This window comes from Pogoniulus pusillus, chromosome 34 (assembly GCF_015220805.1).
Source record: "Pogoniulus pusillus isolate bPogPus1 chromosome 34, bPogPus1.pri, whole genome shotgun sequence".
Classification (NCBI taxonomy): domain Eukaryota; kingdom Metazoa; phylum Chordata; class Aves; order Piciformes; family Lybiidae; genus Pogoniulus; species Pogoniulus pusillus.
In genome coordinates this window covers 13,967,220-13,991,318 of record NC_087297.1, presented here as the reverse complement: position 1 = coordinate 13,991,318, position 24,099 = coordinate 13,967,220, and the positions used below count along the sequence as shown (strand labels likewise).

General features: G+C 54.9%; 1 long non-coding RNA gene across 1 annotated transcript; it reads left to right on the top strand.

The window, feature by feature from the left end:
• The first annotated feature begins 1,615 nt into the window (after window positions 1–1,615).
• Window positions 1,616–24,071, top strand: LOC135189866 (uncharacterized). Its single transcript, XR_010308338.1, has 6 exons — window positions 1,616–1,672; window positions 12,609–12,756; window positions 18,291–18,364; window positions 20,514–20,671; window positions 22,937–23,065; window positions 23,950–24,071. It is a non-coding gene; the product is annotated as an uncharacterized LOC135189866 (long non-coding RNA).
• The last annotated feature ends 28 nt before the right edge of the window (window positions 24,072–24,099 follow it).

Genomic DNA, 24,099 nt, shown 5'->3' with positions numbered 1-24,099 from the left:
GCCTTCCTGGCTGTGGCTTGGGGGTGCAGCTTGCTGTGGCCCTGGGCTTAGGAGCCCCACAGTGTGCTGCTCCTTCCAGACTAAGCTGGGTCTCAGCTCCCTGCCATGGGAACATGTAGTCCAAGTGCTTGTTGGCCCTGTGGAAACCAGCCCTGCACAGAAGAAGGTGAACAACCAAACAGTGACTAAGGAGGTGTTTGAAACTCTGCCTCTTCTCTGTTCCTTGAAGAGAACAGAGTTTGCCTGCCCTTTTCCTGGCAGAGCTCACCTATTTCCTCACACTTGTTTACTGCTGGAAGCCATCACCTTGGTGGAGGTCGTTGTCCATCCACACCCACTCCGTGGTGATTCACTCCCTTCCCATCAGAAGCAGCAGCTCAGAAGGTGTTGGCATCCTGTTCCCTGAGCACAATTAGTGTCGTTAGAAATGCTCCTAACTTTGCCCAGCTTGTGCATAGAACTCTAAAACAGCTTCAGCAGAGCAAGTGGATGCAGCCAGAGCTGGAAGGGACCTCTGGAGATCATCCAGTCCAACTCCATCTGGTCCTGGCCAGCAGCTTGCCCAGGATCACAATGGCCAGAGGGGGCTGGAAGCTCTGCAAAGGAGACGACTCCACAGCCTGCCCCAGGGCTTCAGCACCCTCACACCAAAGAAGCTTCTCCTGTTCAGATGGAGCCTCCTGGGCTCTGGCTTGTGCTCACTGCTCCTTGTCCTGTCCCTGGGTACCAGTGGAAAGAGTCTGGCCCCATCCTCTTGCCCCTCCTGCTGAGCATTGCTCAGATGCCCTCTGGGGCTGCTCTTCTGCAGGCTCTGAGCCCCAGGGCTCTCAGCCTTTGCTGCTCACAGAGCTGCTCCAAGCCCCTCAGCATCTTCCCAGTCTCTGCTGGACTCTCTCCAGCAGTTCCCTGTCTCTCTTGAACTGGGGACCTCAAGATGTAGCCTAACCAGGTGAGAATAGAGGGGGAGAAGAACCTCCCCTGAGCTATTAATGCACCCCAGGAGACCAGTGGCACTCCAGGCCACAAGGGCACATTGCTGAACTTGTCCACCAGCACTTCCAGGTCCTTCTCTGTGGAGCTGCTTTCCCAGCAGGTGAACCCCCAGCTCTGCTGCTGCAGGGGAGGAAGGAATGCTCAGAGCACAGAGGTCTTGCTCCTGGGAGGTCTCTTCAGTTCTGCTGACAGCTGCTGGGCTGGGGGAACCCAGCTTGTCACCAGCACCAGTCTGAAGTCACACCAGCAGGGAAACGAGCAGCAGGATGGGGCCCATCAACATTTGGGATTGAAAAGGAGTCCACTGCCTGCAACTTTAGCAGAGGAACTTTATCTATCAGGCAGCTGCGGTAGTCTGCTGCAGGTGATTGATGTTAGCCGTGTGAGGATGATGGATGAGCTCATCAGCCCCAGCCTCAGCAGGAATGTGCCTTGGCTAATGACATCAGGTGACTAATAGATCCCTCCTGAAATGTCAGGGGGGCCCAGAGAGCCTCTGCTAAGTGCTTGCATTGCACCTAGCCAGAAAAATCCCAGCGAGCCTCCCTGACAGAGGAGTTCTGTGCCGGAGTTAGGAGCCTCCTCCTGCTGCTGAGCAAGTTCTGCTTCACGTCCCAGCGGCCTGAGACTGCCTCCATTCGGCCTCAAGCTTTGGCTCAAGCCTTCTAGAAACCTCCAGGTAAAACCCCCTCTGCTGTGACAGGCCGAGGGAGCTGGGGGTGTGCAGCCTGGGCAAGAGAAGGCTCTGCTGTGAGGGTGTTGGAGCCTGGAGCAGCCTGCCCAGAGAGGTTGTGGAGTCTCCTTGTGTGCAGAGCTGCCAACCCCCCTGGGCACTGTGATCCTGGGCAAGCTGCTGTGGGTGCCCTGCTTGAGCAGAGGGGTTGGATCTCCAGAGGTCCCTTCCACCCCCACCGTGCTGGGATGTTGGGCTTGGATAGTGTAAGAGAATTTTATACTTTCTGGGGTACTTTTGGACACTAAATAGCTGTGAACTGAAGTCAGAGAACCGCAGAGTGCCAGGCTGGAAGGGACCCCGAGGCCCACCTGGTGCATCCTTTCAAAGAGTCATGAGTTGCCACCAGCAGTCCAGCCCCAAACAGAGCATGAGGGAGATTTTGGCATTTTTAGGGGGATTTTCTCTTGTCCTGGTTTTGGTTCCCAGGGTGAAAAATGAACTCTTTAGAGGGTGCCCCATGCACCAGGCAGTGACTCCTGGTGTGCAGCTCTGTAGGTCCCAGCAGCTTCCTCTCTCTAAGGGAGAGATGATGTGAAGAAAGCTGCCCAGTGTGGTGTGTCAGAGCATGGGAGAAGGTCATGGCAGGAACCCTTCTGAAGTGCACTGCAGAGCTGAGGCCAAGCAGCACAGTGCTGGAAAAAGCTGTCTGAAGGTGTTAACATGTTGGAAGCTTCTGTGGTTCTGTAGGACCTGTCATCCCCAAGTGCCTGGGTCTCTGAAACCAAACCACACCTTCCATTTGAAGCCTTCCTCGACAGGACCTTGGCCTCTTTTTATTGTCTTTGCTATTATTTTCCTTCAGAAACGACTGAAATGAACTCTCTTTTAGTGCCCTAATAACCCTGAGGGACACTGAGAGCCTTGGGTTTGTGGGCTTGGTCTCACCTCGTGTGGCACTGCAGAGCTTTGCCTCAGTAATAACACCAAAAGAGAGGTACCAGCTGTGAAGCTCCCTCCTTAGAGGTGCTCAGAAGCCATCTTCGGGGCTCAGTTCTGGGCAGTGCACCCCTCAGATCCATCTCTGTTGTCAGATGGAAAGGACTATGCCTAACTTCTGTGCTTATGAACATTTATCAGCTTCTTTGGGCTGATTAATTGTCCTTTTCCTACTGAAAACCTCCACTGCTTGGTCCATGTGCCAGGGGTTGTTTTTCTGAAGTGTGGGGACCAAAATTTCATCTGATTTCTTTGCCTGAAACCAACCAAACAAACCTTTAATTTCCTGACTCTTCTGTGAGAACAAGTGTGGTTAAAAGGGGCTGATTGCTCTTTGCTGCTGCTGCTCTTGGAGCTAGGTTCAGGGGGATGCAAGTCATCATTTCTTCTTCTCCCAGGCTCTTCTGAAATGTCACTCCTGACACATAGTGTAGATGCACTGCAAAGTGTGCCCAGATCCCGGGCCAGGCTCACATCCAAGCCCCTGCTCTGGCCAAGTGCTTGGGCTCGCTGCACACAGCCCAGGCACGAGGCTTTGCTCCTCTCCTGCTGCCCCAGCTCGGAGGGAGCTGCCTGTGAAGCAGTTCTAGCAACGAGTCCCCATGTCCTGAGCACCCCCTAAGTGGAGCCACCTGAAGGAACAGTTAGAGGAGAAGCTGTCAGCCCATAGCTGCCTCAGCCTGGCTCTGCTGTGCTCCAGGCTGAGCTGGGGCAGGCGCAGGCTTCCCATGGGAGATGTCTGGCTTCACTTAGCTCCCAGCTGCCTCCTGCTTGCTGAGGGACACCCAGGTTTGGGCCAGCTGAACCAGAAAAGCTGCAGCAGTGGAGAGCCAGGCCCTGCAGAGTCGCAGAGCAGCCAAGGCTGAGGATGAGGTGGCCCTGGGGGGCAGCCTCCTCTGCTGCCCTGGCAGCACAAGGCCAGTTAGAGTGGGCATGCTGGAGTGAAGCAGTCAGGCATGGGGCTGTGCCCCAGGCTAGGGGTGAGGAAGCAGCAGTGCAGGCACATCTGGGCAGGAGGCTGGGGGAGCTGGGGCTGCAGCCTGAGTCACCAGCAGGTTCCTGTCTGGCCAGGCTGTCCCTCATGGGCTCACGGGCAGCCAAGGAGCAGAGTCAGGAGGGGTTGATCCCCAAGCAGAAGACCTTCCTTCCCATTCAGAAGCACGTGGAGCTCCACCAGCACCACTCCAGCCCAGGCCCTTGCTTTGCTTTGGTCCCTGCTCCCATCTGTATTCAGCAGAAAGTGGAAGTTAGCTCCTTGAAATATTTATAAAGCATTTTGTGCAACCAGTCTAAGTTCTAAATTTAACTTTCCCCCTACAGCCACAAAACATTCTTGGTAATAAATTCTCTCTCTCTCTCTCTCTCTCTCTCTCTTTTTCCTATTTGGGAAGGAAAAGAAGTTGTTTATTTTTACCAATTTGGTTCAGAGCAGAAATTACAGCCCAGCAAACAGCAAGTCAATTAGCAATTCTCTCTATTCTCCAAAGCAGCAGGTCCTCCATTAGGCAGGGCAGCCTGTGGCCCCTCATTGCAGGATCAATCAGGCACTTCATTTCTCTCTAATTCCAGGGAATTAAGTAATTGCAGAGCCCTCAAAAGCTCCATGTTGGGCACCTGTGCTGGGGAGCCGTAGCTGCTTTAACTGCACTTTCCTCCTCTTGGTCCTATCCTGGAGCTGGGGTTGCTGATTTTGTCACTTCTCCCAGATTAAGGAGGGTTGGTGAAGGCTCTCTCCAGCAAAGTGAAGCAGGCAGCATTTTGGCCGTGGCTCTGAGCCTGACACCCAGCCAGAGGGGTGCAGGCTGGCAAAGGGGAACTCTGTGCCTTGTCTGCTCACTTTTCTTAGCCAGGCAGCTTCTGCCCACCTGCAGCTGCTGGGTTAGTTGGCCAAGGTGGCTCCAATGGAGCTTAAACACCAGAGCTGAGTTTCCTGCCCCTCTCCTGAGGCTGCATTTCATTGCACTGAAAGCTCCAAGGAGCACGGAGCAGAGGCTAGTGCTGGGCACAAAGCAGGGAGGAAGCATCCAGCACCTTCATACTTCATCCTTCTCAGAAAGACAGGGGAGTCCTAACTGAGCTCTCCTTTGCCTGTGCTGTCTGCTGGCCATGCCTAGGAAGCTTAGCATTTAGTTTCTTCTAGACCCCTTGCTGCTTGTCGGCATCTCACTTATCACAGATCCATGGAGCTGTTGAGGCTGGAAGGGACCTTTGAGATCACCAAGCCCAACCACTGCTGCAGAGGCAGTGGTAGCTGCATGGGCACTTGCTCCTCCAGCTCTTCTTCTGGGTTGGTGCTGTGGGGTGGAGTCAACCTGCTGCTGGGAAGCCTGGGGTGTGAGACAAGGAAAAGAGGAGCATGGATACTGGAGCCATTGACCTCAACAGCTGCTGCAGCCCTGGAGCAATGTGGAGCCCTGCAGAGCTCAGCAGCTTTGAGGCTGTCCTGGGCTATGCCATGGAGCCAGAGGTGGACTGAGGCAGTGTGAAGCCATGCTGGGGAGCTCTGGGGAAAGCAAAGGTCTCTTTTGTGACACAGGTGGCACAGGACCAGAGATCTTCCTTGGAAATTCAAGCAGCAGTCAGCTGCACTGCTGGATTGCATCGTTCTGCCTTTGAAGATTAAAGGAATTGGAGGGCTGAGATTAAAGTATTCTTCCCCTGTGTGCTGGCACAGAGTCCACCTACTCAGGGAATTAGATGAGTCACTCAAAAATTCCGTGCATCAGGACATTATTTTTCCAACACAAAATCTGGATGAGTGGTGGCAGTGAGGTGGGAAGGATGGGAATGGGCACAGTGCTTGTGAGCCCCTGGCAGGACACACTCCTGGTGAGGAGGATGCCAGGTGAGAGAAACAAAGTGCTTGCCAGGAAGTTCTTCAGGCTGGACCCTGCTGCTGGTCCTGCAGCACCAAGGGCAGAGCAGGTCCTGCGATGGAAGTGATCCGAGGCCAGGAGAGCATCCTCCTTCCCCGTGTGCCGAGAGACCTCCCCGAAAGGCGCCGAGGCCTCTCTGGGAGACACTTCAGAGCTGGAGAGTCTGGCTCTTGACTGAGCAGCCTGTGGCAGTGCCCTGTGCCACAATGCTGGCTCTGCTCTCACCTGAGCTGTGGGGCTCAGATGTGCCTCCAGCACCCACATCCTCCTATGCCTGTCCCTGCTGGGTTAGAAAGCTGAGAGGGTCAGAGCAGCAGGTCAGATGTCTTCACTACAGCAGCAGCAGTATGGGTGACCCAGGAGAGGAGCTTTGCTGGAGCACTATGGACTAGAGCATCCCAGAATCCCAGCATGGGGGTTGGAAGGAACCTCTGGGGATCAGCCAGTCCAAACCCTGCTAAAGCAGGGCACCCACAGCAGCCTGCCCAGGAGCACAATGCCCAGTGGGGGCTGGGAGCTCTGCAGAGAAGGAAACTCCACAACCCCTCTGGGCCACTTGGTCCTCTGTGAGGCACAGGACAGTCATGCAAGGTGGCAGCAGCCTGTGTCTTCCACAGGAGGTAAGAAGTCCTCCCTCTCAGCAGGGTTAGGAGGCAAAGCTGCAGTGCAGTGCCTGGCTGATGCAGCCAGGCTGCTGCTGGCTCTTGAAGGCATTCAGGAGACACCATCCCAGGGGTCCACATCCCCTCAGCAAAGCATTTGACTCTGCCTGTTCCAAACCCTGTGCTCCAGATTTTGGGCTTGTGAGTGCCAGCAGCCTGTGATTTCCGTGGTGAGATGCAGAGGTGTTGATTTGGAGGCCTCTCCTACCCTGTTCTTGGTCCTCATCTGGAAAAGAAGCAATCCAGCTGTGGCTGTGCCCCTTCCTCTTGGCTGCCTCCTCCCTGGGAGATGACACACATCACAGGTGATAGGATGTTTGCTTCCAGAGCTCAGGAGTAGCCTGGTTAGTCATTGGAGGGCTCAGCACAGCTCAATTAAATTTCTTCCACTACCTAATTGACATTTAGTCAGCTCAGAAGCAAACAACCCCAGCAGAAAACAGTCCTGGCTTTCAGAGAAGATGTTATGGAACTTCTGAAGATCCCAACTGGCCACATGTGAGGAAGAGATGAAGGAAATCTAATTAGCCATTGCAGGGCCTCTCCTCTGAAATTAAATGTAATGTATTTGTGCTTACAGCTTCCCTTGAGGATCCTCCTACTCGTGTCAGGCCTGCAGGAGTGATGGAACATCTGTGGTGCATGAGGACTGTCATCTGTGGTGGTCATCTGGGGGCACCAGGTCAGGGTTAGCTCTTCCAGCCAAGGCAGGCAGAATGGCTGCTGATGGCCTGAGCCTCTGAGCATCTGCAGGAAGCCTCATCCCTGCAAGTGAGCTGGGCATGCAGAGCCAGTGCCAGGGAAAGGAGGGCACTCTGGTGCTGGGACGTGCCCGGAGAAGAGCAATGCAGCTGGTGAGGGTCCAGAGCACAAACCTTGTGAGAAGCAGCTGAGGGCAGTGGGGTTGTTCAGCCTGGAGGCAAGGAGGCTGAGGGGAGATCTTGCTCTCCACAACTCCTTGGAAGGAAGTTGGAACCAAGTCTTGGTTGGTCTTTTCTCCCATGGAGCACATGAGAGTAGAGGGGGAGGAGAACCTCCCTTGAGCTCTTACTGCACCCCAGGAGACCAGTGGCACTCCAGGCCACAGGGGCACACTGCTGGCTCGTGCTGAACTTGTCCACCAGCACTTCCAGGTCCTTCTCCATGGAGCTGCTTTTCCAGCAGATGAACCCCCACCTCTGCTGCTGCAGGGGAGGAAGGAAACTGCCTCAGGTTGTGCCAGGGGAGGGCTAGGTTGGATACAATGACCAATTTCATCCTTCCCATTCTATCATTACCAGTCCCTGTCAAAAGTCCCTTCCTGGCCTTCTTGTAGCCTCTTTCAGGTACTGGAAGGCTGCTCTGAGGTCTCCTCTCTTGAAGTTCCTTGAGGGTGTTTGTGGTAAGCAGCACAGAGGAACCTGCTCTAGCTGAAGTTCCTCTCTGGGTAGTCTGTGGCCTGACCTCAAGTCTTTGGTAAGATCTCAGACGTGAGTTGCCAAATGGTTACCAAGGAAATGTGGGTGCTGGGAATGCAGGAGGAGGGAGGAGAAAAGCAGCTTTCCTCCAGCCTCCACCACAGCTGAGTCTCAGGTGGTGTCATTGCTCAAGATGGGCCAAGGAGTTTTATGCCTTTCTGGGGGGGGCAGGGTTGAGTGGTTCTGGCTGGACAAGATTGCTCCAGAGGAAGCAGAGCACAGCCAGTGCAAAGCTGGGCTTGAAGACCTTGCTCAGAGTGGGTATGGCTACCTCTGCAGCTGGTGTGCCCAAGGAGTTAGGAGCTGGGCTTGATACTCAGTGCTTCGTTAGTGGTTTGGCTGATGGAACAGAGGCTGTACCTGTTGGACACCCCCGGGAGCAGCAGCAGGAGTGGCAAAGGACTTCAGTGCTCTTCACAAAGCTCTTGGCCCAAAGGGCTGCAGTGGGCAGGGGTGCAGCAGGTCCTCGTGTCCCCAGGCACTGCGGGGAGCAGCCTGCCCTCGCAGCTCGGATGATTGCTTCAATGCATGCGGGAGCAGGGAAGCATTATGCATGTGCATCTCCCAATGGCTACTCCCAGCCCTGGAGGGGGAAGAAACATTTGCATTCCTTAAAGAACTGATTGAGATTCTAAAAACAGATTGGAAACTTAATGGCAAGAAAGGCACAGCTTGAAAGTCTTTACTTTTTGGCATGGAAGTGTGGACCAGATTGACACAATCTGTGACGTAGTTTCTAATGAAGCATTTGTAATGAGACATTTAGAGCAGCTCGAGAGGCCTCTCTATCCTGTTGGGAAAGGAACACAAGGAGCACAGATTTGAAATTCACTCAGCAGTGAATGCATAAAGCTGAGCTTGACATGAATTTAGAGTGGGATCCAATTGGAGATAGGTGCTCAGGGAAGAAGTTGCTTGTAGAGGGAAACAAAAGAGAGGAATGAAGAGCTAAAATAGTTGGAGGGAACTCTTGGGAAAACGACCAAGGAGAGAGAGAGGCTCCTGCTCCTTGAGCTGTCGAATCATGGAGCTGACTGCAGTGAGGAAGCTTTCTGCTGGGATTCCGTGCAGAGACGAATGTGGGCAGGAAGGGCTGGGACCTCCGGTTCCTGCTTCTCATTTGCATCTTGCCTGCTCCAGGTAGGAAGGTGTCTTTGGAGCTCACTAACATCCTGGAGCCACTCTGAAACCTCTGCTGCAGCTTGCCCAGGAGCACAATGCCAGGCGGGTTTGGAATCTCTGCAGAGGAGGAGACTCCACAACCTCTGTGGGCAGCTGCTGTGCCCAGGGTGGGAATGATCTAAGCATCTTCTTGCTGGTTTAATGCTTATTAATCAGGCAGCTCCCAGGCATCCCACTGGGACTGACCCTGAGCCACCAACATCTGCTAAAAGCAGTTTACCTTTTTAGTTCCCTGCTGCCAACCACCTGTTCCACAGCCTCCTAGAGCTGCAGAGCTTGGAAGAGACCTTTGAGGTCCTCAGGTCCAACCACTCACTCAGAGCTCATAACCTCACCGCTCCTGCTAGGTCACTGCCACTGAACCATCTCCCTCCATGGGGCTTTTAAATCCCCCCAGTGGCAGTGACTCCACCACCTCCCTGGGCAGCCTCTGCCAGTCTCTGAGGACCCTTTCTGTGAGGAATTTTTTCCTGACATCCTCCCTCCAGAAAGCCCTCCAAGGGGCTGGCTGTGCCCTAACAAGCTGCCCTTGCTTCTGGAGCTCTCTGTTGGTGTCGCTTCCTTCCTGTGCCTTCCTTAGTTAGGGATTAATTTTCTACCTAATTTGCTTGTGTAGCTTCTTTGAATATAAAGTGGTTTGGAGTGCCAAATATTGCTGTTACTGCTGATTAGGTTATTAGGTAATCACCAGTTGCTGCAATAGGACTTCCCAGAAGGAGCACCAAGCGTGGCACCATTCCATGCCCGTTCCCGGCGCTGCCAGGTGCCCGCGGTGAGCACCTCTCACTGCCACCCCTGCCTGCAGCTGGGGGGATCTGTACTGCACAGCCATGGGCAGGGCACACTTCAACACCTCATGCTGAAATTGGTGGCTGCGGGTGGCAGTGACAGGAGCAGCAGGTGCCACTCCGTGGGTGCCCCTCCGCGGGTGTCCTTTAGGTGCTGGAGTGCGGCCGAAGAACGGCAGTGAGGCTGGTGGAGGGTCCAGAGTACAGAGGTTGTGAGGAGCAGCTGAGGGGCGTTCAGCCTGGAGAAGATGAGGCTCTGGGGGGGACCTTCTGGCTCTCTACACCTCCCTGAGAGGAGGTTGGAGTGAGGTGGGTGCTGCTCTCTGATGCCTGGTGACACCTGATGGGACAGGAGGCAGGCACAGGTTATTCTTTCAGCAAGAGATGAGCTTTCAGCCTTCTGGCTTTATCCTCAGCTCCTGCTGGCACAGCCAAGGTGAGCAGCCGAGGAGCTGCTGTAGCAGCTTCTCTAGGAGAGCTTCCAGTACGCTTTGAAGCAGCCTGAGGGTGTCGATACAGTGCTCTTCAGGCTAGTGGGCACGAAAATTGGGAGAACAGGAGCAAACAGCCTCAGGCTGTGCCAGGAGAGGCTTAGACTGGATGCGAGGAACAGTTCTGCACGGAAAGGGTTGCCAAGCCCTGCCCCGGGCTCCCCATGGCAGTGATGGTTTCAGAGGTGTGTAGATGTGGTGCAGCGGTGGCCTGGTGGAGCTGGCTTAGGGGCTGGACCTGGTGGCCTTAGAAGTCAGTTCCTACCCAAAGGGCTCTGAGATTCTCTATCCTGGAGGCGCAAAAAGGCCAATGCCTTGGCTCCTGCGGCTCGACTTTTGCCCCAGTTCCTGTGCCTGAGATTTCCTCTCGCCGGCCGGGGGCCTTCAGAGGTGCTAATTGCAAACAGCAGGCAGGGAATGAGGTGGAAGCTGGGCTGGGCGCCGCCGGGCACAAGCTGCCTGCTGTGAGGCTGGACGCCGGGGAGGTGGCGGAGCGCAGCGGCTCTCGGCTCCCCCTGCACGCGTGGGCTCGGCCCCGGCGGGACCGGGGCCAAGGTCTCATCCTGCAGCCACTCCTGGGGCAGAGTTCACTGTCGGGATCTAGGGCAGGGAGACACTTCGGGACTAGCAGAAGGTATCGGTGGCAGGAGGGTTGGGACCAGACGGTAAACTTCTGCCCCCAGAGGGCTGCCAGGCACTGACACAGTTCTGCCCGGGGGGTGCTGCAGCCACCAGCTCTGGGGGGATTTAACAGGCGCACAGACAGGGCACCTCAGGGCATGGCTTAGTGGTGGCCTCAGCAGCGCTGGGCTCACCGTTGGACTTCACAGCCTCAAAGGTCTCTGCCAGCCTGTCAGTGCTGCCTGGTTTTGAGGCCAGGTGTGCAGTGCCTGCCAGGGCTGAGCCCATGGCCTTCTGCTGACTGTGCCATGCAAGGAGCTGCCTTTGCGGTGTCGAGTCTGAGAAACCCAAATGTTGATGTGCATTTGCCAACAGCTGAAGGTAATTGGGTGCTTTAGGAGGGAGTGAGCTGACAGCTTTTACTGTACTTCAGATATCAGCCCCAATTACTGTAAATACCATCATGATGCAAAACATTAATTAGGAAGATCTGAGCTGCAGAGTCCCATATGAATGATTAGCTGCACGCAAAATATTGTGCCTGATTAGTGCCATTCTGCAGACACCCATCTGTGAGCTGCCACAGCAGCTGGGAGGAGGGCAGCAGAGACCACAGCACACAGCTGCAGGGGGAGGTGACCTCCCGGGCCATGCCCAGCTCAGGTAGGGTCGCAGCTTCCAGGGCTGGAACCTTCTCTCCTGTGTACCCCAGAATCTTTGCTGCAAGTGCCCCCAGAAGGAGCATTTCTGGGGTAAGGATGTCAGGCATGGGGACAGAACTTGGCTGGCTAAGGGCACCTGAGATGGCAGTACCCAGAGGGAGGAATCATAGAATGCCTTAGGTTGGAAGGGACCCCAAAGCTCAGACAGTTCCAACAAGGACACCTCCCACTAGAACAGGTCGCTCAAGGCCTCATCCAGCCTGGTCCTGAACACCTCCGGGGAGGTTGTGGAGTGCAGAATGACCCAATGTGATCTTTGATCACCTTCTGTGCTCCACAGCCTCCCTGGGCAACCTGTGCCAGTGTCTCATCACCCTCACTGCAAAGAACTTCTTCCTAACATGCACTTTTAATCTCCCCTCTGCCACTTCAAACTCATTCCTCCTCCTCCTGCCATTCCCAGACCTTCTCAATAGTCCCTCCCCAGCCCTCCTGCAGCCCCCTTTAGATGCTGCAAGGCCACTCCAAGGTCTCCTCCAAGCCTTCTCTTCTCCAGCCTGCACAGCCCCAACTCTCTCAGCCTGTGCTCACAGCAGAGCTGCTGCAGCCCTCTCAGCATCTTGGTGGCCTCCTCTGCACTGGCTCCAACACTTCCATGTGCTGCTTGTGCTGGGGGCTGCAGAACTGCCCCCAGGACTGCAGGTGGGGTGTGAGGAGAGCAGAGCCAAGGGGCCCTGTGCCCACACTGCTCTGGCTGCAGCCCAGCACAGGGTTGTGTCTGGGCTGCACTCACACTGCAGGCTCCTGTTGAGCTTTGCATCACCCCAGACCCCCAGGTCCTGTTCCTCAGGGCTGCTCTCAGCCATTCCCCACCCATATCATAGAATCACAGACCCACAGAATGGTTTAGGTTGGAAGGGACCTCAAAGCTCCTCCAGCTCCAACCCCCTGCCAGAGGCAGGGACACCTCCCACTAGAACAGGTCACTCAGGGCCTCATCCAACCTGGCCTTGAGCACCTCAAGCATGGAAGTCTCAACCTCACTCTAGCTCTTGCAGATGTGGTGCTGAGGGACGTGGTGCAGTGGTGCCCTGGCAGTGCTGGGTTAAGGCTTGCCCTGGATGACCTTAAGGGTCTCTCCCAAGCAGAATGGTTCTGTGACTCTCATCTCACCTTAATTCTGATTTTGTCTATGTTCCCTCAGCTTGGTCAGCCAAAAAGATCCATCAGCTGCTAATGCAAGGACCCACCTGAAGTGCTGGTTCCAGATGGATCCCATGGGATAAACTCACCCACGAGTTGTCTCCACCAAGTCATGGGCAGCCCCTGAGTGGTGAGAGACATTCTGAGAGGTAAGTAACATCTGGATGAGGCCTTTAGGACATAGCAGAATCGCTTCAGGGAGGAAAAGGGTCCCACGGCTTAGTTTCATTCCTGTGCTCTCTGGCAGGGAGAGGGACCACAAAGGCTCCAAACACTTTATCTGTTGCTTTGTGTCTTCTTTGCAGTGTGTTGGTCTGCTCAGCTCAGCAGAGCTCCTGAAGAGCCACGCTGCTGCTGGCTGCTTATGAAAGTGGCCTGGATGTTGCCAGCTGGGCTATTTTCAGCACAAAGCAGAGCTGCAGGCTCAGGGCTATTGTTCCACGTTTGGACACCAGTCCACAGCCCTCAAACACAAAAGCTCTTTTCTGGTGAAAGGAGCAAGTGACAAAGGATAATTGGTGGTGGTTTGGATTCCTTTTCCAGTCCCCTCTCTTTGTTTTGGCGCTGGTGCTGGCACATTCCTCGCCGGTGGAGCTGCTCGGCACCAGAGCAGCCACGCTGCCGTTTCTGTCGTGCTGCGGCATTTAGGCAGCCTCCCCCTTCTGTGGCAGCTTTAGGGGGAACAGATGACACCCAGAGCAGCCCAGAATTCTCTTGCTCTTGCGGGATTTCGATCCAGCACACTCTGCGCCAGGTGGCTGCAGCGCTTTCCATCCCGGCCCGGGAGCTCGGCACCCAGAGCGCGCTCTGGTCCTGCCAGGACCTCTGCTGCCTTTCTTGCCTCCTCAGCCCCTTTCAGAGGGGTAGGCTTCCAAAACCAGCACCCAGAGAGCTCGACAGGCTGATCTGTGGCTTTGTGGGTGACGTGTGTGCATTCTGGGGACAGAGAATAGCACCATTCACTGCCTGATTCCCTAGAGTACCCTAATTGCTTGCATTTATCCCCAGAGGAAGGTGCCTGCTGCATCTGCTCGTTCCAAAGTGCTTCTGGTGCAGAACAATCCAACACAGCCCAAATTATACAGGAACAGAACAACAGATTCTGCAATATGCCAGCATTTGGGTTTGCTCTCAGTGATCTCTTTCTTGGTTTTATGATGATGATGAAATAAACCCAGGTTTGTTCATGAGCAGCTGAAAAAAGCTTTCATTTCAAGTGCTCTGGCAGCTAATTGTTGAGGAGCACTTCAAGAAATTCCCTAACCCATCAAGCCAGGGTAGTGCAATTTATTAGCAGCTCCTCCTTGGTTCTGAAGGAACAGCCTGCAGTGGGTTGTTGCCACAGAATAAATGAGGTTGATGAAGGAGGTTTGATTGCTCAGGTTTTAGCAGAGATAAATACAGCACAAGAGGAGAGAGCCTCAAGTTGTGCCAAGGGAGGTTCAGTTTGGATATCAGGGGAAATATCTTCATAGAAAGCTTTATCAGGGACTGGCACAGGCTGCCAGGGAGATGGTGGAGTCCCCACCCCTGGAGGTGTCTAGAGGTGCCAGGGATGTGGTGCTGAGGGACGTGGCAGTGGCTCGGCAGCAGCGGTGGGGTGGTGAGCTCTGGGTGAGCTGTTGGCTGTGATCTCAAAGGGCTCTTCCAACCTGTGCTTCTGTGAAAGCTCGCTGGAAGCTGTAAGAGAAGGATTCCTCTGGAGGGCTGTTAAAATCAGTTGCTGGGGTGGTGCAGGTGACAAGTGCTCAGTCCTGTTAGCTGACAGGAGAGTGGTCACTGAGTGCTCCCGTGGCCTCTGCTCAGTGTGGTTTGCAAGGGCCTGTGGAGCAGATCTGCCACTGAGACCCTGCTGTGTTGCTCTCATCACAGTTGTGCCTATTCTTCCTCCCTAGCGTTGCTCAAAGTGCCACTGGTAGCACCAAAATGTCCCTTTGGAGGTGGCTACAGAGAGTGAGCAGTTTGCAGGGGACTGACTGCCCAGCTCAGGCAGACAGCAGCAGGGCAAGGAAAGCCTCAGCTATGGCAGATGCTGTCAGTGATGCTGTGTGGATCTCTGGTGGTGTTCTTGCTTTCTTTCTCGAGGCCCTGAACCCAAAGCATAGTCAGATCCCCTCTGTCACTGGGAGAGCTTCTGGTAACTCATTCCCTGAGCAGGTCGTGGATGAAAGGTCTGGTGTTAGTTTTAAGCAGGGTGTGACTCGCCCTTGTCTGGTGGAGTGTGGCTCTACTGCTCAATTTAGGGACAATGAGCCGAGATGAGCTGATGAGTTGTTTGCAGCTGAGATGGCTCTCATTATACCCATCAGGAGTGCTTCTGGATGTGGCTGGAGGGAATAGGTGGAAGAACTCTAGGAAGCAAGAAGTGAGGATGATTGCTTCCCCAGAGTGGTGGGGGTGGGAAGGGACCCCTGGAGGCCATCTGGTCCCACCTTTCCACAGCAGCTAGCTCCTAAGCTACAAACCAGGTTAGCCTCCTCCTAAGAGGAGGCTGCTGAGCTGGCTGAACTCAGAGGCTGCAAATGTTGTGAGCTCAGCCATGCTTTGCAGCTTTCCACCCGAAGCCCAGATGGAGCAGGGGTTTGCTGAGTACCAGAGAGCTGAGTTCTAGCACCACCTCTTGGCTCCCACCTGCAGGCAGGGGATGATTCTGGCTAAACAGATGACTAAAGGACAGTGGGAACCTTTGATACAGCTCATCCCATCCTTCCTCTCAGAGAGATGCTGCTTGCTCAGCTGGGGGCACAGAGCTGGGAGAGCACTGCTGGAATTTCTTGGTGTTTGCCCTGGAGATGTGGGCTGTGGGTGCTCACCTGCACTCTTCTCTTGTGGAGGACTCAGGCCTTCCACAAACAGCTACAAAATCAGTTCCCTTGCCAGAGCAAGGGCAGTAGTGTGAGATGCAAGGATGTACTTGCTAGGAAGAGAAGGATCTTGGTGGTTTTGCAGATGAGTTGTGCACCTGAAGCTCTCTCGTTCCCCTCGTGGCCACGTTAGGTGGCAGGCTCTGGGATGGGGCTGGCTGCTTTTTGATGCAGCTGCCATGGGCAGGGAGAGCTTCCCAATCAATCTTTGTCCAGACAGGCTTGGGAAAGAAAATTCTATACCATTCTATTAATATTCTCTGCTGTTCAGCCTGAAGCCTGTCACTGGATCACAGAGTCCCCAGGCCACAGACCACATCCCAGCAGAGCCCAGGGGCACAGAGCTGAAGGCTCAGGCAAAGGAGTGACAGCTCCACGATGTCTGTGGTGAGCACTGGGGCAGCTGTCACTCCTTCAGCACTCGCAGGGTGGTGCAGTTGGTGATGCAGCTGGTTTGGGTCTAGGAGTGATGGTTCCTGAGGGAAAAGGGACTCGGGATGAGTGAACCAGGAGGTGCAGTCTGACAGGGGGTAGAGGTGTGGTACTGGTGGTTGGTTGGAGTGCACAATGTTCCTTCTTGCTTCTCTGAGTTGAGGCTTGGTTTTGATAGGAACAGCAGGAGAATGCAGAAGTTGTCCCTCCTGTAGCAGCGAGCCCAGAGGGTGCCCTGAGTCACGCAGAGGGACCTGCTGCTCTTGCTGCCATCGCGGCGCAGGTCCATCACCTCTGGCCATGTGGGAGCTGTTTCCTTGGCTGCTGCTGCCCTTCTCTTCCAGCTCACCAGTTCCCTGCTGTCTGCATCTCCTCTCTGCTCCTGCTCTGCAGCAGCCCATCAGCCTCTATCACACAGCTCTGCCAAGAGCTCTGCCAAGACAAACAGGAGAGCGTTGCAGTTTGGGCCAAAAGTAGCCTAATTGCAGTCAGTGTCAACCCCTGAGATTTCAGGATGCACAATTTCATCATCTCTGGAGCCAAAACCAGCTCCTATTCCCCCTCTGGATCATTGAGGGCAAGGAAGCTGGTGAAGGGTCTGGAGAACAAGTCTGGTGAGGAGCAGCTGAGAGGACTGAGAGAAAAGGAGGCTGAGAGGAGACCTCGTTGCTCTCTGCAGCTGCCTGAGAGGAGACTGGAGTGAGCTGGGGCTTGGGCTCTTCTCCCTAGTCTCAGGTGATAGAAGGAAAGGAAATGGACTGAAATTGTGGCAGGGGAGGGTAAGGTGGAGATGAGGAAAAGTTCCTGTGCTGCAAGAGTGGTCAGGGACTGGAACAGGCTGCTCAGGGAGGCAGTGGGGTCCCCATTCCTGGAGAAAGGTGTGGCCATGGTGGTGCTGGGCTGATGGTTGGACTGGATGATCTAGGAGAGTTTCCCCAACCCAGCCAATGCTGTGATTCTATGGATACAGGTGAGAGAAGCAAAGGACTGAGATGGACTCCCCACATCACACCTTCCTCCTCCTCCTGCTGACAGAGGAACCTTTCTCACCCTCAAGCCTAGGAGCAGTTCTAAGCTCTAAATGCTTTGATGTCACCCCTGTTGCTAGAGGTGTTTCTGCCTTCCTCTGAACCCTCCTCTGGTGGCAGAGGCACTGCTGAGCAGCCTGCCTGGGGTGGCAGCCCTTGGAGGGTCACTGAGCTGCCTGCTCCAGCCAAGGAGTTGTAAAACCCTCCCTGAGCAGAAGATCCTCATAGACAGCTGAAGAGAGGCAACCTGAGGGAGTTTATTATTCTTCACACTGCTGTCTTACAGCAACACCCAAAGGTCAGTGGCACTCACTGTTAACACCTTCAGTGTGGCTGCTCTAAAATTACTTCCCACTCAGCCCTCACTAAGGGAACTGAGAAAGCCTTACAGGGACATTCCCAACCTTTGGGTGCCCAATATGTGGCTGCCTCCAGAGAGAGACCTTCCCCTCGAGTACTGTGTAAAATGGGACTTTATTTACTGCTTCCAGCTCTGATGTTGTTTTTCAGGTTTAAAAAAAGCCCTGGCCCCTCTGCTGGCAGCTGTCTTCTCCCACTTGAGAGCCTCTGAGGAGGAGCTGTGAACGTGTAGCTCCTAATCTCTTTGAGCCCACCCTGTGGCTCTTCTATAGTTATTCACTCCTAAAATCTCATCCTTCCTCTGTCAGTTAGCAAAGGCTTCATCTGGAGGAGCCAGGTTACGTCAGAGCAGGGTGCTGACGAGCTCCTGGCATCTACCCAGGTGGCTTTAGCCAAGCTTCAGCTTAGCTGTCGATCCAAGGGCATGGAGACCAGGGCAGAGAGAGGGAGCTGAGCTGCTGCTCCAGACCCAAGCAAAGCAAGGAGCCCTCAGCAAGGCTCTTACAGGAGCCACAGCACTGCGGTGCTGGAGCAGCCTGGTGGCAGTAGTCCAAGCACCTCTGCTCCCACCAGTGAGGCCACTCTGGAACATCGTGTGCAGTTCTGGGCTCCCCGGTACACAGGGACAGGGAACTGCTGGAGAGAGTCCAGTGCAGGCTACAAAGCTGCTGAGGGCCTGGAGCATCTCCCGAGGGGCAAAGGCTGAGAGCCCTGGGGCTGAGAGTCTGGAGGAGGGCAGCCCCGGGGGGAGCTGGTCAATGGTTTCCAATGAGGTGGTCCCCTGGTCCTGTGTCAGCACCTGCTCAGTGCTGCCAGACACCTTCGTGTTCCAGCTGCCTTCCTCCTGCTCTTCACTGCAGCGAGCAGGAGCACTGCTCACAGGCTTGGGTGCTGCAGTGCCTGGCGCCAGGCAGGCATGGGACAGAGAGGAAAGGCCCTCCCCTGAGGAGCTGGCACTCTTTGGTCGTCAGAGTGACAACAACCTTTTTTCTTCTCAAGGAACTCCTCACCTCCTTCATTTCCCATTGCGGTTAATCTCCTGGGGCTCCACTTCCAGCACTGGGCACCTGTTGGTAAGTGCAGCCTGGATGGAACTTGGGGAGGCTGGAGCCAGGGGGCAGTTGGTCTCTTCTCCCTAATATCAGGTGATAGAAGAAGAGGCAATGGCCTGGGATTGTGCCAGGGAGGTTCAGGTTGGAGATGAGGAAAAATTTCTTTGCTGCAAGAGTGGTCAAGAACTGGCACAGGCTGCCCAGGGAGGTGATGGAGTCATCATCCCTGGAGATAGTGAAGGAAGCTGTGGCCATGGTACCTGGGGCTGTGGCTCAGTGGCCATGGAGGTGCTGGGTTGATGGTTGGACTGGATGATCTCAGAAGGATTCTCCAACCCAAACAGTTCTGTGGTTCTTCCATCTCTTTGATGAACAACAACTGGTGCCTGTGAGATGTTTGCTCCTCCAAAGATGCAGCCATCTGAATTTCTAATTGTTTAGCATTAGTCACAACTGAAGTAGGGCAGAGCAGGTTCTATATATAGCCCCGTGCCCAGCCGCTCCAGAGGGGGGCTCTGGGTGTGCTTCTCCCCAGCTTCCCTCCCTTGAAAGGAGTGAGAAGGCAAACTGCACCATCTCTAACCTCCTGCACTGCAGACCACTGCCCCCATCCCCTTCTCCTCCAGACATGGAGGCTGTGTCCAGAGTCGTGAGGCTGCTGCAGGAGTTGACATTCTCAGCCCTGATGGGGGAGCTGGGCGGTGGTTTGAAGCCTGAAGGCTAAGCTTTGTTTTTTTAGCACCAATTGAGGCTGCAGCAGGATCCCAAGAGCAGGACATGCCCTTGGTACCACGAAGCTGCTCCAAGCTTGCACTGGCTGCTGTCCATCTCTGCTCGGTTTGTCGTGTCTCAGTCTCAGGCTGTGGATGCTCTTGCTCGGGTCCGTGCTGTGTACCTCGAGTTACACAGGAGGTTCTGCCCCACAGCAAACACGTTTCTGCTTTGCCATTGGGCAAGGGCTTTGCTTGCAGCAAATTCCAGCTCCAGCATCTCTCCTGCTACCCTCTCCTCCAGTGGGACAGCAGTGGGCTGGCTTCTGAACAACCATGGCTATGCAATTTGCTCCTGCCTGGATGCTGGAGCATGCCCCAGCAGCCCAACTGTGCTCAGCTGTTTGTCTTCCTTCTCACAGTGAGCCACCCCCAGCAGCATGGTGTCACCATGCTTGTGACATGCCTGCAGCTTCACACCTGGGTGGTGTAGGCACTGCTGCTGCTGGCAGGTCTGGTGCTGCACAATGAGAGCAATGCAGGGTCCCTGGTGTCAGCCCCAGGTTTTGGTGGCTGAAGCTGTCGGTGCCCATGTACCCCATTCCTGTCCTTCTCTGATTCAGCATCCCCCCACCCCCTGCTGCTTGTGTCCAGCTGCTTGGGCAGGCAGTGGGGGTCCTTGTCCCTCCTCTGTGATCTCCAGTGGGTTATTCCAGATGCAGACCCCATCCCTCGTCATTGCCCTGGTCTGACAGATCAGACTCCTGACCAGCCAGCTCAATTTCTGCTGTGGCCCAGTGTGCCCAGACACCAAGAGAACCACTGCTTGGTGCTTTCAGGGTCTGCCTGTTTGCTTGCTGCTCCCAGCAACCGTGGATGAGCTCCTGCAGCATTACCAATGGCGTGGAGGGCTCACACTTGTACCCATGCAGCCTTCTCCAGCCCTTATTGGAGAGCAAGAATAGCAACTGACAAGTCTTGTGAGGTAAATATAAAGGTCAGCTGTTGCCTCCTTAGATGAGGGCTGTCAGGAGGAGAGAGGCACAGCCTGAGAGCCTGCACACATAGAATCCTGCCATCAGAATCGTTTTGGTTTGAGATCATCAAGTCCAAGCCAACTGTGAGGTCTGTTTGTGTCTGCAGCTTCCCTTCACCACTCAGGAGGAGGAAGTGAGGCTGTGAGACCTCCACAAGTCTTTATTGGTGATGTCCAAGAGGGTATGTGCAGAGTTCCTATCCACGTGAGTGTGGTGTCCCCCCCTGCCCCCTAGTGCACAGGGGAGCTTCATGCCTGAGATTCCTGCGTGGTGTGTGCTGGCCTCTGCCCAGCTGGGGGTCAGGCTGCGGGAGGAAAACCATCCCCACAGATGCCCCGTGGGGGAGCTGCTAGAAAGGGCTCTGTTCTCCCCAGACACGGTGGAACCAAGAGGGTATTCTCAAGGAATGTTTCCTTCCTCTAGGACCCCAACCCCACTAACGTGTGCCTGGTGGGCAGCCGTCTGGGATCGAGGGAGTCAGCAGTGAGCCGTGGATGCAAATAGTCCTCTGGCCGAGACGATGGACTCGGAGCATGCAGGATGCACTCCTGCCTCGGGCGCAGATCCTTCAGGGGCGCTGGGTAAATCAGCTCAACTTCTGGCGTTGCCTTTCCCCTCTACAAGGGTTGGGAAGTCAAGGTGCTTACTGCTGCTCACGGGGGGGATGCAGGGAAGGCTGTCTGAAGGTGCAGGCAGAGCTGTGGCCCAGCAGTGAGCCTTGGCACAGGCTATCCCTGCCAGGTGAGCACTGCCTTCCCTCCCCGGGCTGAGCCCACAGAGGAACTAAACCTGACTGTGACAGCTTGGGAGCCCTCTGGGGTCAGCTGGAGGGGCATGCAGCTGAGCTCCTTATCAGCCTGGCTCTCCACCCCGACCCGGGACACCCTCTTGTATTTAATTGAATTATTTCTATCGATTTTTGCACTTCACTTCCATTGAGGCTCTCCCTGACCAGTCTGGCAGCTCCAGCCTGCTGAGGAATAACAAGCAAATGCATTTTGTTCTTAAAGCGACTTAGCACCTCCAGACTTTGGTATCCAACACCTTGAATGGCTTTGCTTTTTCTCCTGATGGCCCCAGAGCCCAGAGCAGCTGTAGATTTCTTAGCATCAGGAGTAGCAGAGGTGAAGCGGGAAGGAAATGAAGTGCATGATTGGTGGCACCCCAGAGTGGGCAAGATGCTCGGAGGTCACCTGAAATAGTCACGGATCTCATACTGGGGAGCTGGCCGCAGGGACAGCCTGGCTATGGTGGTCACATGGAGTGGCCATGTGAGGGGACATGGACATGTCCTCTGAGTGCAACAAGAGCAGAAATTCCTGCCACAAGCTGCAGGGGTCATGAAGCACTGCTGTGGAGAGAAGCTGACCTGCATCTGCTGCGGGCTTGCAGATGGACACCGTCAGAAATAGCTGCAGTCAGAGCCATGTCCTGGGTTTCACAGCCTCTCTCTGCGGCTGGTGTCAGAACTGGGCAAGCTCAGCTGGTGAGAGGAGGATGCTTCCACCTCACCTTGGCCTTCTAAGAACCCGGGGACTGGGCTGAGGAGGTTCTCCCCACAAGGGAAGCAGGCGAGCTTCCCTAGGGGCTCAAGGTGCTGCTCTGCACTAGGCTGTTTCACACTCTGCTCTCTGCTAGCTGCAGCAGAGCAGCTCTGATTGCCTTTGGGTAGGTGTCTGGGTTTGAGACACTCAGGCTATGGAGGGGGTGCCCCCAGCCCAAGAAGCTGGGCCCTGCCAATGTGTTTTCAGACGATGTCATTTTGTGATTCACTGCAAAACCTCCTGTTTGCCCCTGATGTTTGCAGGATGAGTCAAGTGTGAGTGGCTCTCTTGTGGAGGGGATGCTAATCTCCAGCTGTAGCACTGAACAGAAATCTCTAATCCAGATGAACCTGATCTCTGCCTTGTCTCTCTCTTTCACCCCTTCTTCTGTTCTCACCCCCTTCAGCAGATGTCACCCAGAAACCATTTGACTCTGGATCTGCCCTCCCAGGCAGCCAGTCCTGCGTTTGGAGTGCTGAGGGAAGTGCCTTTTTTGATTGTGTGTCCATGATGTTTTCTGTTCCTCATTACCAAGACACCCAAATGTCTCTCCCACTCTTCCCTGCAAGCCCTCTCACACCTCACTCAGGATTTCTGGGGGCAATGGGGTGATATGGCCAGGTTGGGTTGGAAACAAGCCTGTGTGAGATGCTGCAGACCCTGCTCAGAGCTAAGGGTCAGGGAAAAAGGCAGAAGCACCTGGCAGGTTGTAGAGCTCTTGTGGAAATTGCCAGAGCTCTCCTAGCCCACTCCTGAGCTCTGTTTGCTGTCCCTGCCATTCCAAACTGTCTGCCTGAAGGGACCTGAATAAAATTGTAAATGATGGAAAACATCAAATAATTGGAGCCAGTTCTTGCTGGCATCAGTCTTGTGGAGAGAGGCAGCCCTCTGTCTTGTTCAGATCCCACCCACAGCACTAAAAGCATGGCTTTGGATGGGAGTTCTGCCTTCTTTACATCAATGAGCACACCACTGGAGGAACGTTCACAGAATGCCAGGTAGGAAGGGACCCCAAGGATCATCTGGCCCAACCTTTTTAGGCTTCACATCATTAAAAGGTGCATTAAGCCTAAAAACGGAGATGCTGTGGTCAGACCCACCCCAGAGTACCTATGGTGGGCTGGAGTTTCCTAAGTGCCTCTTGTCTTTTCTCTCGGCTGATTGAACTTCTCTCTCTCCTGGTTCTGTTGAACCTGGAGGTGTTCTCGTGGAGAGCTGTGCTGACATGCCATAGAAGCACACAAAGAGCTTCTGCTGCCAGCAGCTGCACAAGATCTTCCCTTCTCTTTTCCTTGTAAACAGGCATTTCAGCTCCTGAGCGCCCGAGCTGGAGACAAACCTCTGATACCGCCGCTCGCTTTCCCGTTCCTTTCTTTGTCATGCACAGGAGCTGTTGCTTTGGCACCTGACCAACAGCATCCCAGCCTGCAGGTAGGTAGAACAACAATTAAAGTGCACAGCGTCCCTGGGGAGATGCTCCCAGCTGGGCTGTGGCCAACCCTCATCTATTAAGTTGTCTGAACTTTGGTGTTTTATTAAGGAAATGGATTCCAGGTTCAGCATTGATTTAGCGTCAGTGGTGCGTGACCACCTCCCGTGGGCTGGTGAAACTCCTCACTGGGGTGGAGACAGGCAGGTGCATGGACCCAGGCTTCTCTTCCCCACCCCATCAGTCTCTTCCTCCCTTTGGGGAGGCAGAGGGGTTCATGGAGAGCCTCTGGCACTCATGTGGTGGCCAGCCCAGCACTGACCCTTGACAGCAGCCTTGGTGAGAAAAAGCCCAGCAGCTCTTCTGTCCCCTTCTCCAGTTTACAGGGAAGGACACAATGAATGTTGCTACTGAGCCAGGGGTGAGGCAGGCTGAGAGGCAGGGGTGAGGCAGGCTGAGAGGCTGGGGCAAGGCTGGTGAGGCGTGGGACACGAAGAACACACATTAGGCAGGGGACAGGTGTCGGGCAGAGGTTATTTCACCTTCCAAAAAAGAGAGCTGATGGTGAGCTGCCCAGCTGGAGCTGCTGGTGGAGTGTGGATGTCAGGGGGAGAGGAGGGCACGCAGAGGGAAGGTCGGCACTTGGCTGAGGGGGACAGGCAGAAAAGCACAGGGCCATGGGGGTGGAGAGGGAGGGGAGGCCAGTCAGTGGTGTCAGGAGATGAGAGGGGGAGAGGAAAAAAGGGGCGAAATTAGGGAGGGGGGGAGGAGTGAAAAGGAGGGGGGAAGAGAAAAAATGAGATGGAGGAAAAAGGGAGGAAAGGGAGGAAAAAGGGAAAGTGGAAAAAAGAAAAAAACAGGGGGAAAGAGCAGTTTCTCCCTCCAGACAAGGACGAGGAAGACAATGGAGGGAAGCAAGGGCCAGGAGCAGGGAGCGAGAGCTGGCAGCGCGGAGGCAGGGCCGGGACCAGCCGGTGGCAGTGCCTAAGGAGGAAGAGGAGGAGGAGGAGCAGGTGCCCGGGCTGTGCTCCCTGCC